The sequence below is a fragment of the Ambystoma mexicanum genome, chromosome 12, assembly GCF_040938575.1.
Source record: "Ambystoma mexicanum isolate Mex_15411 chromosome 12, UKY_AmexF1_1, whole genome shotgun sequence".
NCBI classification, from domain to species: domain Eukaryota; kingdom Metazoa; phylum Chordata; class Amphibia; order Caudata; family Ambystomatidae; genus Ambystoma; species Ambystoma mexicanum.
Genome location: NC_090936.1, coordinates 775900083 through 775923515, shown reverse-complemented (window position 1 = coordinate 775923515; position 23433 = coordinate 775900083). Strand labels below are relative to the sequence as shown.

At 40.1% G+C, this 23433-nt stretch overlaps 1 protein-coding gene across 5 annotated transcripts in view; it reads right to left on the bottom strand.

The window, feature by feature from the left end:
• Positions 1–23433, bottom strand: part of NAV3 (neuron navigator 3) — a 1326128-nt gene that overhangs the window by 186175 nt on the left and 1116520 nt on the right. The gene's annotated exons all lie outside the window — the stretch shown is intronic.

Genomic DNA, 23433 nt, shown 5'->3' with positions numbered 1-23433 from the left:
ATTAACTAATACATTATCCAAAAGAATATAAGTCAGACATTATGGATGCAGCATCATACCCTACATATATCGTAATGACACCCGAGTTAGCTGGAAAACATCTCAGTGGTCCAACCAGAAACTTAGGGCATAGGGCCAAACATGTCATCAGTAAAAAGTAGTTTCTTATTGACATTAGATATATTGTACAAATAATTTAACATCTGCATTTATTTTTCAACAGAGGGTCACATTTTTTAAGCATTTGCAATTGATTTTCAAGGATGATCAAGAAGGATTAAATTTCCTTAATATATCTCTAAATTCACTGAAAAAACCTAAGGTATAGTTAAGTTGCACAGATTTAACGCAACAGAACCCATGAACTTCAGCGGATGTGGGAAGTCATGACCAACTTACCTTGGCATGCTCCCGTTGATGTCCCCCATAATGCTATGTCCCCCCCTGAGGGCTTCGAATGAGGAGACAGACACAGTGTTGGGTGTTTCATAATTATTTATTTTTTAAACCATAAAGGGGTTTGGAAAAACACCTCAATAGCCGTAACTATATGAGGGGTTTCCCTGCCCCAAGAAAACTAACTAAGGCGACAGTTATCGTCAGGATGTCCAAAATAATATTCACCATCCTGCATCCAAAAGCTATTCTGACCCTCACAGTCGAAATGCTTCAAAACATTCAACCAGGAAAAAATAATATGTCTCTTGGCTATTTCTGTATAGCCTGCTTCAGTTCTATGAGTTAAAGCTCCAACAGGTGGAGTAACAACTAAAGTATTTCAAAAGAAAGTGCCATGGGGAACAAACCACATCACCTGGTCTTCCTAATCCTTTTCTATAGTGTCACTTTAATCTGTAAAGTGCACAGATTCTTTATTGTGTTCCAATTGGCCCACAAACTTGTTATACATAAACACATGTTTAATTAATGTTTCCTTGTATATGGCAGACTAGCTATGACCTTCTGCTAAATACTGTTAACATTATTTCAGAGAATCACTGGTACGAGTAAGAATGGTTATATGGTGCACTGATATATGTGTGTATATATATATATATATATATATATATATATATATATATATATATATATATATATATATATTCTTTTTTTCAAGGAAAACATGTGTTGCAGGGATGTTAAGGTGAGAAACCCCCTGAAATTCAACTGAAGCCACCTTAAATGTGTGCCCCCTGTTGAGCAGCCTATGATCACAATAATGGCATCACAGATGGCATTACTGATGAACTCACAGATGGCATCACTAATTACATCTATGACAGCACTGATGGCATCACGGATGGCATCACTGGGGCCTGTGTGACTGCTCCACCTCATTACGACTTCTGTTTCGAGCTTGACGAGCCCACAAGTGAAGTGCAAAACGGCACAAGAAAAGATTTACCCTACCATTGAGAGTCTTTGTCAGTGTGTCAGAGTGTCCGGTATGCCGTGGAGTTTGTATCACTATTTTTGGATTGCCGCCTGAAATTGCTGCTGGAAGATGTTTTTGCAGCAAAAAACTACGTGGAGTCTGCTTTCACTTTGCTTTCACTTTGCAGACACAGGAGTCTGCTTTCACTTGCCTTCTCACCTGCCTGACGCTGCACCTCCCTACGCCCGCTTACTTAAAAAAACGGAAGCTAAGCAAAGCGTAGCGGAGTGTGTCAGAGTGTCCGGTGTCAGGTGGTGGGTGGAGTGTGGAGTACCAGACCCCAGTGCCGTCAAAGAACTGCAGAATACAAAAAGAAGGTAAGCCTTATCTGCACGGGCTATTGAGACTAACTGAAGGGAGCAAGGATATAAAATGCTCTTAAGGAGAGACAATGAACAGTCTGGAGGGGCAGAGGGCATAGTGGGGGATATGGACGTGACGTGTTCCACCCCCTCCTGGGCTGCGGAGGCAGAACTACAGCCTGCGGCCCCTGACCCCTTATTAAACCAAAACCTTTGCCCCATTAACATACAAGTAAAAATTGGAGCAAGCACTGCGCTATACATAGACAACGGGCAGGGGGCCCCGAACATCGAAGAAACACCCAAAGCCATGGGAGCCGCCACAGATGAAATTGAAATTGTATCAGGAAGCCCACAGATGGCAGCAGAGCAAAATCTGGTCAGTTCTCCAAATCTAACAACATTGAATGTCTCTACTATTGAGCGCTGGGTAAGCCCAAAGGAGGCAAGAACTGGTCACAATGCAAGCCAAGCGCCTGTATCTAGTTGGATAGAAAAACCGAAGCTACCAACAACAGGGGAATGAAATACGCTGAACAACCTGAAAAGAAAGATCTCAAACTCCGTGGCAGAGGACGAAAGGCCATGGAAGGAGTCAGCACAGTCGGTAGGCCGTGATGGGGCCAACCCAAGAACTCAGTTTAGCCCCCCATCTAGATACATAGTTAAGAGGACGAAATACCCAAACAACCAAAAGAAGGGTGCACCCAGAAGCATCATATGGAAACCATTTACGGCAGGACCATTGCCAACAAACTTAACAGCAGGGGTTCCCAAAACTCCAAATACCATAAACGGAGGAACCACAGTAACCCCAGCAGACGCTAGGGAGACACTAAGCTTCAGCTTTGGCAGACGCAGCCCCGCCTGCATTAATCAAATAAAGAAAACGACATGAGTCGAAATATCAGACGCAGTCTTGTTGGAGACGTCAATGGACATGGAGAACGCACTAAGAGATAAGATCATAGGCACCAAAAACGTCGACAAAGAAAGAGGATCGTCTGACAAAGTTGACATCGGAGACAAATCGACGCAAACGTTGCCATCAAACCAAGTGGGAAATGAAGACCAGGTTAAACCAGGTCAAACAACTGAAGATAATTTCCTAATGGTAGCAACTTTGTCAGGAATCCTAGCACCTTTCATGAAACTGTATGAGGACATTGCGGACACACTAAGAGACCATTCTACGATACTTGCAATGGTTCAGACCAAAACAATATTTGTAGAGGGTTTCATCTCAGCAATCCAAAACAATTTGGACAACAGCACCGCCAATGTCACCCAACTGCTACACGACATAATCAAACCTATATTAAAAGAAAGAAAATTAGGGAGGCCAAATCCAAAAGGCAAGGACTCTATAAGAAAAGACTCAGGAACAATGACCGTACATGAGGTTATTTCAGGTGTAGAAAATCAAAACAACGCTGGATCCAACGAGCAAGAAAATAAAGGAGAAAGGATCAAGGTAACACCAGCAAACTTAGAAGAGGCCTCAGAAACCCAAAGTGTAACCGTGATGGGATTGTGAGCAGCTCAAAGTGAAGAGAAGGGGGAGGTAAAACAAAATGAAGATAGACCCCCCCCCCGACTGAGGACATCACCAGTAAAATTCTTTTGAGAGAAAACCCAAATAGCACATCGTCTCAACCAGGAACAAGAAATGAGTCAATGAAACCATCAGAGATCGAGGTGGAAGAAAGTCCCCTAAACAGAAGCGCTAGGGAAGGGCTAAACAACTCAATAGAAACAGTGGAGGCTAATTCTAGTAAAAGACTGGCAACAAGGCCGGGAGACTCCATCACTACTGACAAGTGTCTGGAGATAGGAAAGAAAAAAAGGAATGTATGCGAGATCTTTAAAACAAGAGACATAAACACAGAAGACAAAAAACCAGATAGCCAAACAAAAATGAAGAACAATGGGACCGTAAACAATAAACCTGGGGGGCACCACAAGAAGACAGGATCCTCTAAAAAACAAAAAAATCAGCCACCAGAAAAAGCCCCAGGCAGCAGTAAATGCTGGGCATTCATCAAAAATTTGACAATACCAAAAGAACAACCGAGTATAATTGACCAGCTAAGAAACAACAAGAAAAAGGTTAGACCAGATCAAAAGATTGAAGAACAAAAGATCTTAGAAATTGAAGAAGACGATTGCTCTGAAGACGACCTACTGGACCTTTCCACATACCCGGTCTCAGATGACGAAGATAAACAGGGCATAAGAGGCAACGACGAGGTAAACACAGGGGCTGATGATTCCGCGAGTGAGGAGCATGCAGACTATAGCGAGAGTGACACCTCATCTGTAATGTCAACACAAACTGGTTATGGGACTTAGAGAGAAAACAAAAGAGTACCAAATTCTCATACAGAAAAGGATGGATCGAGGAAAAACCAGAAATCAAGTGAAAGAGTTCAGAAGAGCGAACGTCAAGGTCGATAAAGGTTCGTGGGATGGTCTGAGACCCGAAACCACAGAACCAGTCGGGAAAGTGAATCAAGATACAGCAACAAGCAAATCGAGATGGAGGAAAGAAGAGACCGGCAGTACACAAAAGACGGGGTAAGAGATCTACAGCACAGACCCACACGCAAAACAAGCACTGCTGACAGTTCCAAGCAACCAGGGCTTTTTCTGGAACATATCCTTCACTATGAGGACCGACTAATCCTCAACAGAAACAACGTAATAAGACTCCTCCACCACATACCGGCCCTAAGATTAATTACAACAGACGACCTGGTGATCGTGGAATTCATCGAGGAAGATCGCACTGACAAGGTAATCTTGCATACAAGATCAAATCTGGTGAGACAACTACTACTGGAAGAAGCTCCGCAATTAAGACCAATGGGTTTCGACCTACAAGAAAGTGATGGAGTCCTAAAAACCCAGGAGAGAGTAAAAAAACATTCGGTGAGACAGATCAACAGAAAAGATAGAGAGACCAGTAGTGTTACGACAAACAGAACAACATTAGCGAGAAGGGGCGATCAGAACACACAAAGCTCAAACAATAGAATTCAACAACAAGGAGAAGAAAACGAAGCAGCAAGGTGGAAATGGTTGAAAAACATGATTGATGACAAAACAAACACCCAATAACATAAAACAGTAAAATGTGTGGGTTCATGGAGCCTGGGAAGTTGGAACACCAGAGGCTCTAACCACCTTTTTACTAATGGAGCGCTTCAAAAAGAGAAATTCAGTGTGTTGTGCCTACAAGAAACATGGCTGTTGCAACCACTGACATTGGAAGGATACGTGGTATTGCTAAACCCAGCAGTCAAAGGTCCAAAAGGTAGACCTATGTCAGGCCTATTGATAGCCATCAAAAATGACCTGGACTGGCAAGTGCTGGAGGAGAGAAACCCAAACTTACTCATCCAGATGGTAGTGTTACAGCTAGATAAAAAAGCCAGTAAAGTACTAATACTGATCAACATATACTGGAATCCGGCAAACTCACTATACAAAAACCTGCCAGACGAAATAGCAGAATTAATTGATAAACAGAGAGAAAAGTGGATTGATCCAATGTTCATACTGGTAGGAGACTTAAATTGTTTGTGCCTGAACAAGGACGACCAATCAGAGCATGACATAATAACAGCTTCAACAAAAGAAAAAAGAGGAACAATGTGGAACCGTATGGTACAATCAAGGGATTGTGTAGTACTGAACGGAAAGGTGAAGGAGGACCAACCAGCAAAACCAACCTGGAAGGGAACACAAGCCGTAGAGATCCTGGACTATATTTGCATCTCAAGCAATTTGTCAAATAACATCCAGACCTTGGAAGTAATCCCAACAGTAGAAAGTGAACACAACTTGTTAAAACTGACGTGTAAAAACATCAGGAATAACAAGACCGGAACTTACAACCAGAAGTTGGTCACAGACCAAAAAGGTACTAAACTAAGGATCAGACCAGAGAAAACAAAAGAACTAAACCATAATTTAAAACAAATGATCTTGACGCTTGAAAACAAACAAGGCCAAAAAAGGATTGACTACACCCCGCTTTTCAGATCATTTGTTACAGAAAGGAAGCTCGGAAGTAACCATCAAACAACACCCCACCAACACCAGTATGACAGTCGTATACGAGAAAAGAAAAAAGCATTAAGGAGAGACATCAGAAGACTAAAAAAAAGTAAATATGACAACTGGAGTAAAGAGATACATACGCTAAAACAAAAATACAGAAACTGGTTACATTTACATAAGAAGACCTTGCTAAACCAGGACGCAGAAAGAATGCTGGGAAAAATAAGAACTAAAAATACAGCTGAAATCTGGGCAATCATCAACGAAGTGGAGAAGCCTCAAGCAATAAGTCAAATGAACCCAATTAGTTCTTCATCATGGATTAAGCACTAAACAGAGCTGCAAAGAGAAAGATACACTGTCCCAAAGCGGAAAGCAACGACAAACAAAAATGAGGCAATAATAGATATCAGTATTGAGGCAATTGAGAACATCCTAAAAAAACTGAAAGACTCGAGAGCCCCTGGACCCGACAGGCTGACGAATGTAATACTGAAAAGTAACACAGGCGAATGGGCTAAATTTCTCCACCTTCTATTTAATTACATATTAACAACAGAAAAAATTCCGGATTCGTGGCGAAAGGCAGTAGTGGTGCCCATTTTTAAAAAGGGTTTCAGAACATCAGCAGACAATTACAGACCAATCGCATTACTAGACGTGGTGGGGAAGGTCTTTGCGTCTACACTACTGAAAGCATTAGACCATTGGGTAAAGCAAAGTGGACGACGTGATCCTTGGCAATCGGGTTTTGTGAAAGGGAGAGGCACAGCACTTAACATCTTTCTGATTACCTTAATGAAAGCCAGAACACAAAGGAATAAAAACCAAGGAATCTACATTGTGTTTGTAGATTTGTCAAAGGCTTTCAATACCATAAAAAGAGCTAAACTATGGAAGAAAATGGAAAGCTGGGAATGTCCACAGTTACTGGTGGAGAACATCAAAGACTTGTACACGGATACAAGCATTAGAGTCAGATTGGACACAGCGGATCCATTAACAGACGAAATTCAGATAAAAATGGGCTTAAAACAAGGATGCCCGCTGGCTCCGGAATTGTATAACCTGTTCACATCGGACCTGGAGGAGTATTTGAGTCCACTCGCTGTTTTCCACCAAAAATAGCAGGAACGCCGATTGGGAGACTGCTTTACGCAGATGACATTGTCCTGATAGACCAAACCCAAAACGGCTTGCAAAGACAACTCACAACATTACAATCGTACGTGGACTCAAATGATCTGGTAATAAATCCAGAAAAATCGAGAATTCTGAAGTTCTGCCTAGGAGGTAACAAAAACAGAGGGAAAAAACTCGGATGGTCTCATAAAAACAAAAAAATCTTGGAAGTTGAAGCGTTAACGTACTTGGGAGCCTGTATAGACAATACGAAAAACAACATGCCAAGAATAGCGGGGCTTAAAAGGAAAGCAACCAACCTAGCTGCCCAAGGGAGAATTCTGCGTAAAAGATACTGCAGATTCACCTTATCACCTCTAATATCCTTTTATAGGATGAAAGTGGTGTCAATCTTAACATATGGGGTAGAATCACCAACCCCCCCAAAAGCTCAAACATGGTCAATCCTGGAGGGCCTGTTTTGGAGGAAAACTTTACAGCTGCCCAAATCAGTCCCAATACAGCAAATAAGGAGAGAGCTGGCATTGACATCAATCAAAACAATAGCGGTATGGAAGATGTTAAGCTTCTACCGAAAATGTCTTGAGGAAAATACCACGGGAGGATTTAGGGTGCTGAAAAAAGCCCTAAAAGACCAATCTGACACAATCTTAACAGACTGGCAAAAGAAATGTCGAGGGATCCTAGTGAACCTCAGTGAGTCAGAGGACGATTTATGGATCAACCCAGACAAAACTAAAAAGAAACTATACATGGCAGACTGGATTGAAACCCAAGAAGACAACCGCAAATACAAAGGTTACGAAAACTTCTGGGCTCAACCACGAAAACTGAACCAGATCCCAAGCTATCTGACTCTATTCCCTAACTGGTACTTCCGAGACCTTTTTCTGAGATTCAGATTGAACATTTTACCAACGGGAGAAATACTACAAAGAAGAAAAAGGTTGGACATCCGGGAGAGCTGCAGAATGTGTAAAATAAAAGGAGAGACAGAATCTCTGAAACATCTCACACTTCAGTGTACCGGTTTAAGGAAAGAGCAAGAGCAGTGCTTAGGGGACATCATTAGAAGTCACATGACAAGGAATGTCGATGAGTGGTGGAGGACTCTTGTAGAAGGAGAAAAAATGAAAATAACACTAGCACTCTTAAGACTAGTGATTCTAATCCTCAAGAAACTAGAGGTGATCAACAACATGGCCCAGATACAATAAGGTGTTACCAAGCTCTGCTATCAGGATACTGCACATCAAACTGAAGACATATCTTGGAAGAATGGACATGTTCAGGTTAAAGGTTTCAAATATGGAAACCATATAATCTGTTTAAATAAAAAAATAAAATAATAGCATCTTAATGACATCAATGTTTATTTAACAAATGGCATCAGACATAAATTCACTCTATGTATTTGCCCATATTTAGACCACCCTTACATTTCTACAAATGTGATATTAGCATTTTTCGAATTCTTCATAACAAGGAGCACATTGTTTAAAACAGTAAACAGCTACAAATGCATCATATCACTTCTTGTGAAACATTAGTAAATGATTATATCTGAATTATAAATAGTACACTGCTTAGAATGTTCATGTTTGTGTAAAATATATCTAAGACATGTTCACTACAATATAATCTGCATGTACATCTACAAAAAGTTAGTAGAAATGAATAGAAGGCGAGATATGTTGAACCCTGACTAATTATGACATTGTAAAATAAACACACATAAATATTCAATTGTTTTATTGTAAGAAAAATGTGTACACGTATCATTTTCTAAATGACATGAGAAGTGCTTTAAAATAGGAAACAACTAAGCTTTACGATATATTTTAAGAATGTTCATACATGGGTATTGAAAAAAGTGATTATTAATCTAAATGTATGTATATATAGACTATTCCACTGGTTGTCCGTCTGCCACAGAAAATGATTTACAAATGTATGTTTATAACAATACGTCTTGATCACTCGTGTTTAAAATGTTTTTTTCAACAAAAATGTAGGCATTTTATGTTTCTGTTTTCCTGCCGGAACATTATGTTTCAGTTTTTGGTGAATCAGTTGATTATAGATTATATATTATTCTCTCTATGTTGATTGATGTCATGGAATTCAGTCCCCTTCTCTACTCAATACATGCAGACGCAGTGACACTACTCACTCTACACGCACGTTCATTCTATCTTTAAACGCGTGCGCATGTCTATGAACACTCACTTTGGCTAAGCAATCATGAACACTACTCTCCCCACGCATGTCATCTAGACCACTGCTTGACATATATACGCATGCGCAAGCTACTAACTCCCCCGGCAGCCACAAACAAAGCTCGACTACAGAGGTAAGCCCTCCCCGCCAACCTTTTCCTACTAGTTACAAGGCCGATCAGCTTCAGTGCTCCCAGAAGTAAGCCTCCGCTCACTGCGCCAACACTATATCGGCACTGACCTTTGCTTTAGTTATATTCCGCCATTTTTTTAAAATAATGAATCGATCACGGTGCAATGATAGTTCACAGTGTAGGCATGCTGAAACTATAAACCAAAACACACAGTCACTCGATTCACAAATAGAGACCGCCTTTATCCATCACCTACTGAACTTATCACTGTCACTGTACTTCCATTCAGGCACTGTCAGTACGTTTTTAAGCACGATATCTCGATGCGTGCTACACAAACGCTTACAACAACCTTCCTCCTTGTCTATTACAGACAGCGGTTACCCAGCATTCTAGATAGAAATCAGTTCTCATCTCTAACAACCTGGGACTCATTTTGTGAACCAGACCAGGTAAATGATTATAAAACGATTATTAAACCCTTTTTTCTACATCGTAAACCCATTTCATCAACTACAACTCGGTCTTTTCACTTGTTTCAGAGACCTCCTGTCCTAATATTGGACAAAACCCACCGGCCAGAGACTCATCCAGATTGTGGCCCTATATACAAAATATACAACGTTAGTCATGACGCTTCAACTACCCTAGGTAGGTCCCTTTTTTCACAGTGTTTCCAAAACACTTCCCCTTTTTAATCTTAATTTCCGGCTTGTAACCTCACCATCCTTTGTCTCACCCATTTCAGGTGCCTGGCACTTCACCAACCACTTCGTGTTTTCTTTTTAAAACAAATCCCCCAGTCCTGAAGACAGTCCGGTGAAACTACCAGCAGGTTCCACAACCTCATCCGCTGGTTTTTCCATCTACTCACCGTACCAGAAACACCTGAACTTTGTGTGTGTCGACAAGTTTTCATACTGCTATAACATTAGCAGTATATGTAATCATAATCACCATTGTTGTACTAACCCACCCATGCGTATAATTACTGCATAACTTTGTACAAACTTATTGGTTTTCTTGTGCCAAGGATGGAATACTTTACCTTTCGACTCTTGTAAAGGTTTTTAACTGTGCAAATCTAATAAATCGCATTCTTTAATGTTTGAAAAAGATATCCTTATCTTTTGGTGTTTATGTTATGAGCTAACTGATATGTGCTAAGTTAGCTCCACTGTGACCTTTTTTCCTACTGAAAGCGTCAATGACTAGGGTAGCTGTTGACTCCGATTATTTTCCTATGTATAGAAAAGAAATGAAGTTTTAAAATTCAGCATTGTCTTTTGTAAGTTATTAACATGTAACATTGAAATAAAACACATGGGGCCTCATGAGAAGTTTGCCGGTCCGGAAAAAAGGGTGCCAGTAAGCTCACCGTCACCCTTGTTTCCGTACCGGAAAATGATGTGTTTTCCTGCTAGAGCAGCTATGCCAGACAGGTCAAGCACTGCCGGGGTTCACGGTAAGCAAACCCGCCACAGTAGCCCCGGCACCATTGGCAGTGGTGCTGTTGCTCCTGTGTCCCCCATGGGAATGGGGATTAACACATTTACCGGCACCTGATTTCCCGGCCGCCGGACTCGCAATGAGCCGCTGCCACCGGGAAGTCAGGCGCCGGTAAATCAGACCCGTAATGAGGACCGTAGTGTACAAGGTAAAAATAATCTTTAAATGGTATACAATTTTTTTTATACATTGACATGTGTATTTCATATATGATTTCATTAGTGATGTCTAAATCAAAACGGTAGGACAGCCCCTGATACTGATGTTTTGTTCACATTGATGAGGATATCTACACTCATCAGGGTGTCTTTCATAGGATTTACAATTGTTGTGGATCCATGTATGTCAGTGTTGCGCTGATGTACTCCATTACACACCCGCAGGGTCCGATTGCAGTCGGGCACATAGCATTTTGCACATTGCACATTGTACTTTATGATAGTGTATATCTATGTATATTGTGATGCATTTTAAATGATGAAATGTGTGTATCTGTCATTTTGAAATATGGATGTCCAACAAAATTATTAGCCAGTGATGGCGACTTTATAAAATTACACAATGATTAAATAAATAAAGAATTGTTGTGTGGGACATATATCCTCATTAGTGATGTAACCAGTGATGTCAGGCCAGTGACACCCCCCAGATGTCTTACAATCTTTTTGTTGTTTTAACTTTTTTTCTATAGCCGCGGGTACAGAATTACAGATAACCTCAGCGCTCTGTAATCATTTCATATATGAACTACAGATAGCTGCAGTTATCTGTAGTTTATTATCTGAGCTGCAAATATTGGAGAACCGGCTGAAAAATAAAACTGCTTTCTTGCTTCCTTGCCTCCCACAGACCCTCACCAAGTGCCCCCATCATCTGTGCCAGATTTCCAACTACCCAGATGGTCATCTCACCCCCCTACCCTCTCCCTTTTACCCCCATAACATATGCTGTTTCTTTGAGGAAGTTTGCTTTGAGAGGTCGGCTTTTCGTAGATATAGCCGATGTTACAAAAACGTGTTGTGTTGTAAACTCAGTCCCTGAACCCCCTCCAACTCCTAAATTTCACTTGGTGCCCTCTAGCCACCACCCCACCTCTAAACCGACGGCATGTGCATGTTCTTTGACCTACAAATGGCTTTTTTCCTGTTTTTCATTTTCCGATAACCTCGGCTATAACATTGGCAATCTCTCGCATTGAGGAAAAACAGAGATCCCTTCTGTTTCATTTCTAAAATTCCCCAGTTTTTGCAATTTACCCGAGATATAGCTATCTATTTCTGAGGGGCGGGCACCTACTTCAAAGTCAAATATTTAAAAAACTAATGCTCGAAATAACGCAATACCAAAAAAATGCCTCTTTTAAATGCTTCGTACCCCAGTTGTTTCAGACCTGGTCCAAATCCATGCAGTGGTTTGGGCTGTGTTGTCTGGCAAAATGTACCTTGTTTGTCAATGGGAAAATGAATGGGACATAGACTGCAACTTTGGAATTTATTATTGCCTTCTTAATAACTTTTTTATTTTTTAATTAATCTTTACAAAACTTTGCAGTATGGGAGTGTGGGGGGGGGGACATCCCAAACCAGCTTTAAGATTTCAGCCGAATCCATTACTCAAATCATACATTATTAACAATAGAATTTTTCAAGGTTCCTATGGGAGTCCGACTCACCTTAACCATAGGGATGCGACTGCCACCCTCTAATATAGTTTAGATGTTTTCCCTGGGGTTTTCTTTGATTAGGAATTGCTCTATTGCATTTCTTGATAATATGCAGGCATTCAGCAATAAGCAAATACCTTCTTGTTTCTCCCTGGGTTTTTCTTTTACTAAGCCTGCACCACTTTGCCTCAAATGGTACCTTTTTGAGGTGTACAGGGTGTGGCTCTTCACCCAGCTGACTTCTCCTTCTTTGACCAGGCTTCCCAAATTGTGGGTTTGACACCTCTCACACCAGTGCACCAAGTCCTCTGGGCTGTCTGGCTGCCCTTGACAATGAATCGCCCATTTTCTACTAGTCATGGGTGCTGTCGCAGGTGTACGGATCCTACACCAAGCCTCCTCGCTATTCCAACACCAGCTTCATGGCTTCCCGCAAGGTTGTTGTTTGCCTTTTCTGCAAACGCTGTCCAAGTTTTCACAGCAGCGCTTGGTTTCCCAGTGCAGGGCGGACCTTGTCGTCCAGAACTTCCTACATGACGCTGCTGCTTGTTCCCATCTTTTAGGACTGATTTTCTATACTCTGGCCTGGTGGAAAGATGCATAGAAGGCCAACCTATATTGTGACAGGGACCACTCTGGGGAGCTGTAACCAAACCAGTTCAGGCAGCTTTGACAGGCAGTCTAGACTAAGATCTTCAGAGGTGGTGAGCTTGTAAAGGGTCCACAATGAACTCACACAATAGCAATCACAGATTACACTTTGCATGCATAAAATACAGTTATTTATGTATGGCCAAAGCACACTAGGAAAAAATACTACTAGCAAGTAAAGGTATCACACAAGACTTATACACATAGAAACATATATACAGTCACTGGTAAAAGGGCATAGTATTCAACACACACGCCTGCAAAGGAAAGGTTTGGTTATATTATGCACTTATAGGTCCACACAGATTGATCCCTAACTAAAATTGTCCAGCTCTAAGTTGTCTGGGGCCTTTATGCCCAATAGTTCAGGTAAAGGTTCCACAGAAGTTATGAAGCAGGAGAAAATGCAGGCAGGGTCTCTGGGGTCCACTGAAAGGTTCTCATGGTTAGGACACATGTTAGACTAATGCCCCAAAGTAAATGGAAAAGCCAATAATGTTAGAATTAAGGTTTATTATAAGACCATTGACTTATAATGGGAGGATAGTGGTTGGGAAGAATCGGAGTACGAGGGGTAAGTTACAGAGCTTCTTACCCTCGTACTACGATTCTTCCCCAGAAGTTGCAGGACAAAGGAAGAGGTCCTGGGGTTGCTTTTTCCGCTGAAAGTCGTAGTCCTCGATTCACATGGGTTGCAGGTTCGAGCTGATCTTTGGTTGGTGTCTTTCACTGTTGCAAGCACTTTAAATTGAAGAATGTAGCCAAACTCAATGCAGGACCACGCTCAGGACTGGACTCGGGGCAGGTAAGGAATTTCGGACGATGGTGGGATGAGAAGGCTGAGCCCAGTAATTATTCTCACTGTTTCGTAACTTGGTTTCTCAATGGGACGAGTAGGCTGAGCCCTATAATGATGCTCTCTCTTCTCGATGCTTGGTGTCTGACTGGTATGATTAGGCTGTACTCTGTAATATTTCTCACTCTTCTCATTACTTGGTTTCTTACTGGGTAGCGTAGGCTGAACCCAGTAATTATTCTCACTCGTCTCACTACCTGTTCTCTTAATGGGACGAGTGCAATTACTACAATCATTATATTTGTTTTTCTAACTGTGAAAACTAGGCCTGTCCTCCCACTTTTATGATGCTGCTCTGGGACATCCCCAGACTTTCATGGAAGTCTGTCTTCTGTTTCTAAGTCATATTCATTATGACTCCATTGGTTTTCTTCATCTCAGTACCAAGCTGGTATTTGTATTCACATGAAATATCACAGTAGCAGATGTATAAGGATTCTTCCTTTTTTCTCCCAACAGGGTTTATATTGTTGGTTGCATGGTGAGTTGAGAAGTGAGTTCCTAATCAGAACACAAGTTCTTGTTCCTATGGGGGGAGTCTCTCCCATTGAGGACCCGCTTGCCTCTACCCTTAGGGAGGGTATCGCATAGAGGTCTCAACTCCCTATGTTCATAAGGAATGACCCCCCACTGGGGAGAAGAAACTGAAACCCAGGATTCATCACAGAGGGTTCCGCCCTCATGGAATACTGCTGTAATAGTACCCATCTACATAAAGTGGGGGGATGGAAATCTTAAACATAATCACCCCATTTTCTTAATGGATGCATGAGGAAAGAAATACAGGAAAGTAATTTTATTCAGATTAGAGACTTGGATACAAGTAGCCAACTCTTCTAGTCATCTGCAACCTGGTTTCACTAAGGAAGTCAGCACAATTGATCAGGTATTTAGACTTAACCTGATAATAAGTACTTATAGCACACTTTGAGGTGGCTCTTTGAATTGTATGTTTGTTGATCTGAAAGCAGCATTTGAAGGTATACCAAGATTAGAACTTTTGAAGCTTTCAAAAAGAAAAGTGTTCCCCTTTCTCTGCTGAAGGCTATAATAGAATGTATGATAATAGTACCGCCAAAGTTAGATGAAATATCAGGGACAAATGAACAGAACACTTTAAAATTGTAAAGGGAGTAATACAAGGCTGTATATTGGCACCTACAGTGGAGTAATTGATGAAATGCTGATGTACCCCCAAGACTTGGGGAAGGAAATATGGTCCTATTAATGTTTGCCGATAATGTTGCCTTGATCAACCGCTCTCCTTAGCAGTTTAAAGACTCTAAAAGACCATTTTACAAATAGTTGTACTAGTCATGGACTAACAAGTAACAGCAATAAAACAAAAAATATGTGATCTGGGAAAACAGCCAAGTTATGTGGACATCTTAACATCAATGTCAAAGGAAATACGATTTCAAGAAGTCTTGTCCTTTGACTTTCTTGGAATCAGGTTTACCTGGGATGGAAAATGGCAATTCCATATAGGTAATGCAAAACTGATTCTGGAGAGAAATGTTTCTTTTGGCAAGAATGCCCTTCCCTTACCATTAGAGGTTTACAGAGCACAGACTATTGGTGCCATCATATGGGGTGGAATTATGGGGGTGTTGTAACATTAGCAACGTGTGTTCTACTGAGAAAATGGTCCTTAAAAGATTACTTTTTGTGTCTTTGAGTACATCAGATTTTACGCTACAGCTAGAGTTAGGGTTTTCTATAATTGAAGAACAGAGCTACCTAAAGCCTCTGCTGCGTTGGGTCCGCATATTGTCCCTAAATAGTATGAAAGAGTATCACGAGGCACCGAAGGATATAACGGGAGCAACAGGGCACTTCCCCTCCTTTGGTTTTGCTGTGTTGTGGACCATACATCTTGACACTCGATTGACCAATCCATCTGGTATCAATGCAAATTGTAAACTACTAACAATTGATGCACACGCAGAATGATTTTTTAACACTAATATAGCTAAATATTTATCTATTTCAACAGATGCATTTTACTTGGCTAACACACATGCCTATATACAGGAAAACTATTGTACTGTTATAAATATGCCATTTCTAAGATCTGTGTTTCTAAAAATGAGACTGGATACCTTACCTTTAGCTTTGTTTCAAACACAATGGAACACAGCTACCACATACTATGGCATGTTTTGCACAAAATCTATTGAAACTGTCCAGCACTTATTATTTGTTAGTCCTATCTACCATCAGCTTAGGCGTAGGAACTTATGTGATGAATCATTAAGACAGTTTTTGAGAATATCTCATGAAATATGCAAAAATACTAAACTACCAGGCATATTTTTTTACAGTTTCAAACTTCATTGGCATTGCATGGTCAAAGAGAAGTGGATTGGTAAAATAAATATGTTTTAACCAATGGCTAATTTTATATCCATGACTAAAAGCTGATTGGATTCATCTAATCACTTTGTGGCTGTTTGTAATCTATTGGCATTTTAAGAAATGTATCATAAATCTTTTAGGAGGAATCTTAATGGAATCTGAATCTATTTTGTATATTTCATCCACAGATAGAGCAACCGCAAGCAATCCTTCTCTTGTCATGCAGCCACCCTCTGGAAATCGATCCTAGTGTCTGCTCCAAATGCCCCCACAATTCTCCAATTTCAAAAATCTCTCAAAACATGGCTCTTTCAACAACACGTGACCAAGGACTAATTCCGATGGATGCAAATACCAACAAACCTCACAGTACTGCACTACTCTTAAAAGATGCCAGCCCAAATGCCAGCTACCCACACTCTGTACAGCGCTCGGCTGCTCTTGAGCTAGGCCCTTGCTTTAAAAATAATACAATAAAATATATTTACTATGTATTGTTTTCATCTGTATTTTTATGTATGTGTGCCAATTGTATGGTTTAATTGAAATAAATTATATATGATATGTGTTGTAAGGAAGGTATGGTATCAATAGTAGGCACAGACATGATAGATGGATGTTTTGAAAACCTTTATTTTGTAGTTTACTGGGGTTGGTGAAATTCCTTACTAGCCCTAACCCTAAAATGAGAATAATGTCGACCGTTAAATAAACAACAAAACTATTATTAGTCAGTCTAGTCAAAATAAAAATGCCTATACTAAGCAAACCTAACCTTGCCCTCCTTCTCAAATAACAGATGTGTAAAGGGAATATCAAAAAGGAAAAATAGTGTCTTAAAAGAAATGTCAGAATGGCTTAGGTAACAACTCCCTTCCCCACGTTCAGATGCACAGGGTCTCCAGAGTATCTTAAAAAGGATAGTTGGATTGCACAGTTCTAAAGTCTTGCACACTCTGGCTTTCTGGTACAATTTAACAGTTCAGGCTTGGGCTTCAAGCTTTTTACAGTCTATTCAATGCATCCACCTTACCACAAATGCACAGTTCTGCTGTTGGCTTTCACTTTGCCACTTTTCCACACAGGCTTCCCTCTGCCGGGCTCAAGCCTGTGTCTCTTTTCACATTCAACTCTTCACTTCATCACAGTTCAGCACAGGCTTCCCCTGGCCAGGCTCAAGCCTGTCTTTCTCTTTGTGGGGGTTCCTTTCCCCATGTTCTGTCCATCACACTTTTTACTGTCTCAGACTTTCGAAACTACAAGGATTTCACAAAGACCTCTGCAGGACCACTTCGACTTCCTTTCAACAATTCGACAATTAACAATCTTCACAACACTAAAGCTCCTTGGTACTTGCAATTTCACTTCTGCCCTCTTGACGTCTTTCAAAAGTTCATGTCCTCTTTACTTTTGCTCTCTTGACCATTTTAAAGTTTACATAAATGGCTTTTCACTCAATCAACTCTTGTTTGAGATCGCAGTTACTTTCTTGCCTTTGTTTCCCACTTTCCAAAACTCCAAAAAATTTCACACAGACTTTTGAATGTGCAATTCTGCTTTGCAGGCCACTCTGTAACTTTGTATACTTTGTCAGTCAATAAATTATTGTTCTATTCATTAATCGTTTTATCGGCACACGCGCAACCTTCAACTCTGTTTGCATGCCCCTTTTGCTCTTAACACAAACCAGGCTTTTGCTTGCCTTCGATAACTCACAGGTCGTGTTAATTGGGCTTGGGTCTTCAGTGCTTTTCGTGTAGCAGTCAAGGCCCTTACCAACGCCTCCTCCTCCTCTCCTCCCAACTCTGGCATTCACCCAGGAGGGTAGTGGGCCGCCTCAAAGCTCTTTGAAGGTTTCTCTTTTCCGCTCACTCGTTTTAGGTGGTGGAACGCTTACTGCTTCCGAAAAGATGGAATTCTCCCTGGCTCGCTCTCGTTCAAAGCCACAGCTGATGTCCTTAAAACTTTGATAGCCTGGTTTGCATCAGCCCCGAAAGAGCTGTTACTTCTTGCAAACAGCCTCGCTCATAGTGTGCATGTCCGTGCCACCTTTTATCCTAACAGGGAGTGTTAACATGTGGCAGGTGTATGTAATTTGGATTATGTGCCTGACTCTGTCTGATCTCATTAGAGGGACAGAGCCATTGCAAGTCAGTAGCGGTAATCCTTCTGGCCTCATTCCTCATCTTCCTCACGTCAGTAGTGTTGAAAAGGTGATGTGGGGAGGAATTATGTGAGTTGTAGTTTCCAATAAAATAAGCAGGGATAGGGGTTTGATGGGTTAGGGGAAACGGGGAATTTAATGTCTCACTATCAGGTGCTTCATCCTCACTCTCTGAGGAACCCCTACCCTGGTGATCCTCCCCCGATTGTCCACCCCTAAGGTTGGGATTCAAAAGCGATGCCCCTTCCCTGGCCACCTGAGTACGGTATCCATGGGACTAGGTTGTGATACACCCTCTGGTTTTTCACAATATGCATTGCTAAAAGTGTTCATGTAAACATGGGTGAGACAACAGCATGCAGGTTGTGCTTTGGTTTCTCTAGACAAGCTCCCTGAATTAAATGTCCCGATGTAGTACTTAAAAAGGAAACTGAATATTTAGACTAAAACAAGTCTGCTTATTGTCCCAGAATTTGGGGTGGGATTGTTGTGGTGAACGGTATTACATCAGTGTTGTTTCTCCATAATATATGAACCAATTAGAAATTAAACTGATTTGCTATATAGAAGTCATTAAAACTCAAAAAACAGTATAAATAGGTGGGATATAAATAGGTGGGATGTCAACAAATGTTGTATATCAATTTGGTTCACACTAAAAAGCAACACAAACAATACCATGACAGACACATGTTCATGGCACTGCAGTACGGAACCCTGTTCATTAAACATCTCAGGGACTATGCAGAAGGAATAATGCAACATTCACTGAACTTTAACTTGGTAACATTAGTGTAGAGCAACTCTTATGATGCACACTCTTTCTTAGGGTCTGCATTGAGAACATATTTGGAAAAGGCCATTATTACTAAGGTTCACAAAGGAATCATACAATTGACTTTCAGGTGACTTTGGCGACCATAATACAGATACCATTCACTAGAAGCAGATTGCTGTCTATTTGTTAAGACTGAAATTGAAACAGACTGTTATAGGGCACAATTATTTCTACACCAAATGGTGATTACAGCTAAAATTCGCAATAGCCATTGGAGAATGCGTGATTGACCCAATATTCACTAATAACCAACTCCATATACAAATTGTTTATCACTTTTGTAGACCTGGGCTATGAGATTATTATTAATTAAACATTTAATTATTGAATCATATAACAAATAATTAATAGTAAAGTACTCTTTGGTAAGAACATGTTTGTGTGGCAAAAGAATGCATGCCTGTTGGTTGTGAATTATCTGAAATATGCTTATGTGTTTGAAATTGCACATCTTGAAAATGTTCACATTGTTTGCATGATATTTTTGCTAAAATTTAGAATTTGCCTAATAATAGATTCTAACTATGTCTTAATTCTTTGGTACAGTTCTTAGATAAACAGCCAAATGAAATCAATGTGTTGTATGCAACCTACAACTCTCCAGATCAATCTCTGCCCATAGACTGAAGACTACTTATTTCTCCCTACACTTGTTAAAGCTATGCACTCCAGAGCTACAACTGCTCCTAAATTGGTTATCACCTATATCAGTCCTATGAAGCGGGTTAATTGGGACCTAGTTAGACCTATGAAACGGGTTAATCAGGACCTTTTGCCAATACCTTCACAGACTCTACATCAACATCTGCAAGGTGACAGTTGGCCTATTCGCTGTAAAAAAGCCTTCTTTAATGAACGAATCATCCATTGGAATAACCCTCTTGCTATTTTCTTTCAGAAAACTCAAATCCCCTATACAATGAACCCAAACATATGCCTCTTTCAAGACCTTCACAGAACACCTTTAAAATGTCTTCTGTATGAAAATCAGGGGCATTCAACACACCACATCAGGCTTGGCCAGATCTAAACCCCCACGTCATCCTTGATAATGAATGCAAACATCTTCACCTGTTTGCTCCACTCACAGAATCTGATATGGTCTAAATTGTTCAAAATATTAAAGCCTCCTCTGAGCAGGTAATCATCTGTGCTGCAAAGACCATTAAAGAAAACATAGTGATCCCGACTCATACACTTACAATTCTGACCAACAGTTCCTTGTATTCTTGTGATATCTCCAATGTTCACAAAAAGGCATACACTAGACCTCTATTAAAAAGAAATGACGCTATCACACTGGCCAAATATCGTCCAATTCCTAATAAACCTTTCATTGTAAAGATCTTAGGGAAGGCTGCCAAACATCATCTCTCAGATTACAGTTAACACAATTCTCTCATACATGACGAGTAATCAGGGTTAAGACCATAAAGATTCACTGAGTCACTGAGTTGTCCTACACTAATGATACAAACTCCTTTGCTCTCCAGTGAAGCAGACCTCTGAAATATTACTAATTTTGGACCTTTCTTTGGTATGTTTTACTGTAAACCATTCCACCATCATTAATCACCTAAAAACTATGTTTGGAATTGGTCCTTGTGCACTCCAATGGAACAACAGCTTCCTGGCTGTCGGGGAGCTCCAAGTCTGCTCTGGGTCATAATGATCTAAACCGACCACAGAAAGCTCTAGATATCTTCAACGATCCATCCTCTCCGTGTGGTTCTGCAAAGCCTTTCTCAAACGTCTTGCTGTTTGATGCTCTCCCTATTGTCACCTTTATTGAATATAAGACACTTGTGCAGATTGAAATGGCCCAATATAAGGCTACAGATATATCTTGTTATACGGGAAGGGCTGCATAACTTACAAGTTCACTCAGTATGGCATCCAGATGTGATATGAGTTGTCTGTTCACCAAATGAGTGATGATCCTACTTTATGGATAGTTAAACATTATGGCATGATTTCAAAGAATTTCTAAGTTGCACTACAATTTGCTCTAAAGCCAATATTGCCCTGGGGCAAAAATATGTATAGCAATGAATTCTTGCATCATAACATGTTATGTTCTGGTGAAAATGCCAGATAAAAGTACACTCTGCCGCTGAAAATTTCGAGCAACACAGGGGCAACTATATTCAATCCATAACTCAAATGAAGACGGAGGATGATATTATGGTTCTGAAGTAGGCATTAACTACTTTCCCTGAGTTGATCAGAAGTTGGTATTCCTTTAGCTTTTGTAGCAATCTACTGGCATTACAGCTTCATGAAGTCAGTTAACGTTTATGTGAAATTATTTCCTACACTGTATTGAACTGTACACATCCAGGAGTAAAGGTATAGCTGAATTTTTGTATATGAATATATCGCTAAAATAATGTATTAACATATTTGATGAATAGTGCCATAATTTAAGGGGTGTGAAAACATTGACATGTGTGTCATGCATCAGTAATGAATTAACAAGAATACAAGAAAATGAAAACAGAATTATTGATATCAATGCAATACACGGAATAAAAATACTTGTAAAAGAAAGAAAATACATATATAGGACATAGTGTCAGAAGTTTGGATATGTGGGAATGCTTATAGTGCAAAAAAATGCTGGTAAGAAACCAAGCACTGAAGAAGAGAGGGAATCATGTACATACTGCAGAGGACAGAAGGATGGAGTCAGAAACCACTAACATAACCAACACGGCTGCCTGAACTGACAACCATAAATAGGTCATCTATTTTTCAAATGAAGGTCTTCGAATAAGAATATGAAACCGACACAAAGGAACAAGTTCAACATGAACAAAATAACTTTTAGATCATACAAAGTGTATGGATCTCTTAGGAGAAGGGATTTTCGAATGAGTTCATAGAATGTATCAACATAATAGCATCAGAATACCGAACAGGTTATTTTATCAAGATATGTATTTCTTGGTGAAACCGAAACAACCATTTCAGTTAAAGTGAAAGAAATGGAAAATCATAAAGAGGACACATGGTATAGTTACTCAAAGTAACTTTATCACCACTGCAGAAAGTCTAAGGAATGCTACTTCTTCTGTAACTACCCCGTAGTTTAGGACAGTCACTCAAATTATAAATACATTTGATTCTTGTAAAGACGACCTGTCTACTGAAGGATGTCAAAGGTCGGGAATTAAGTCAGAAAAAGTGAATAATATGTGTACTTGGGACAGGGCTCGTAAGAAAATACATTAGGGTACAACATGCTTAAAGGTATGGTGAATCTTTTGAGTAAATGGGATAAATGAGGTCCAAAAGTATACTGACGCTATACTGAGAAAATGATCACAAAAACAACATGTTTTATTTCCTGACAAATGTCCATTTAAGGGGAAAATACAAATGCTGCTTTGATATTACTTGTGGTGGTTAGAATGTCTGGCTATATTTGTGAGATGTTTATCCCAGAGAAGACCCAAATCTCTAAATGTCAGCTCACTAAAATACTTTGAAATTGGTTCTGATGTATGGACTTAAACATGAGGTCTGCTTAGCACATCTGCTATCATCTCTGGTGGACAATTCCCTGAAATAAAGGGACACTTCTATATACAATTTCCCATACACACCCATCAGCTGTAAATGCAACGGATAGAGTATCCTCTGTTAAGAAAAATCATAATGAGAACAAATATATAACATTTGTGACTCCTCCAAATCCATGTGAAATTAAGAGATTACACAAATGGAAAAACGACTAAATAACATATCTTTCTTTAGGTAAGTAGGATCATTTGTTTGCTTAATGTTACTTTAACTCTTTTGGACAGCACTGACTGCTTTATTTGGGAATCTTAAAAAAGAACCTATGTGTGGTTGTTATACACGTATGCCCTTTAAGATAACCTCTGGGTGTAAACAACTGACGCCCACCTTGTGTGGCAACATTTCTGTTAAAGTCAAAAATAATTTGCATTCATGATCAAGCATGACTTTTAGAGATGGCAATCATGAAGTAGGTGCCATAACAAACAAGTCATTTGTTTGATAAAGCTTTAGAAAATATAAGGGTTCAACCCTTAACAAATAGAAAAAGATAACATATTTTGCCCAGTAA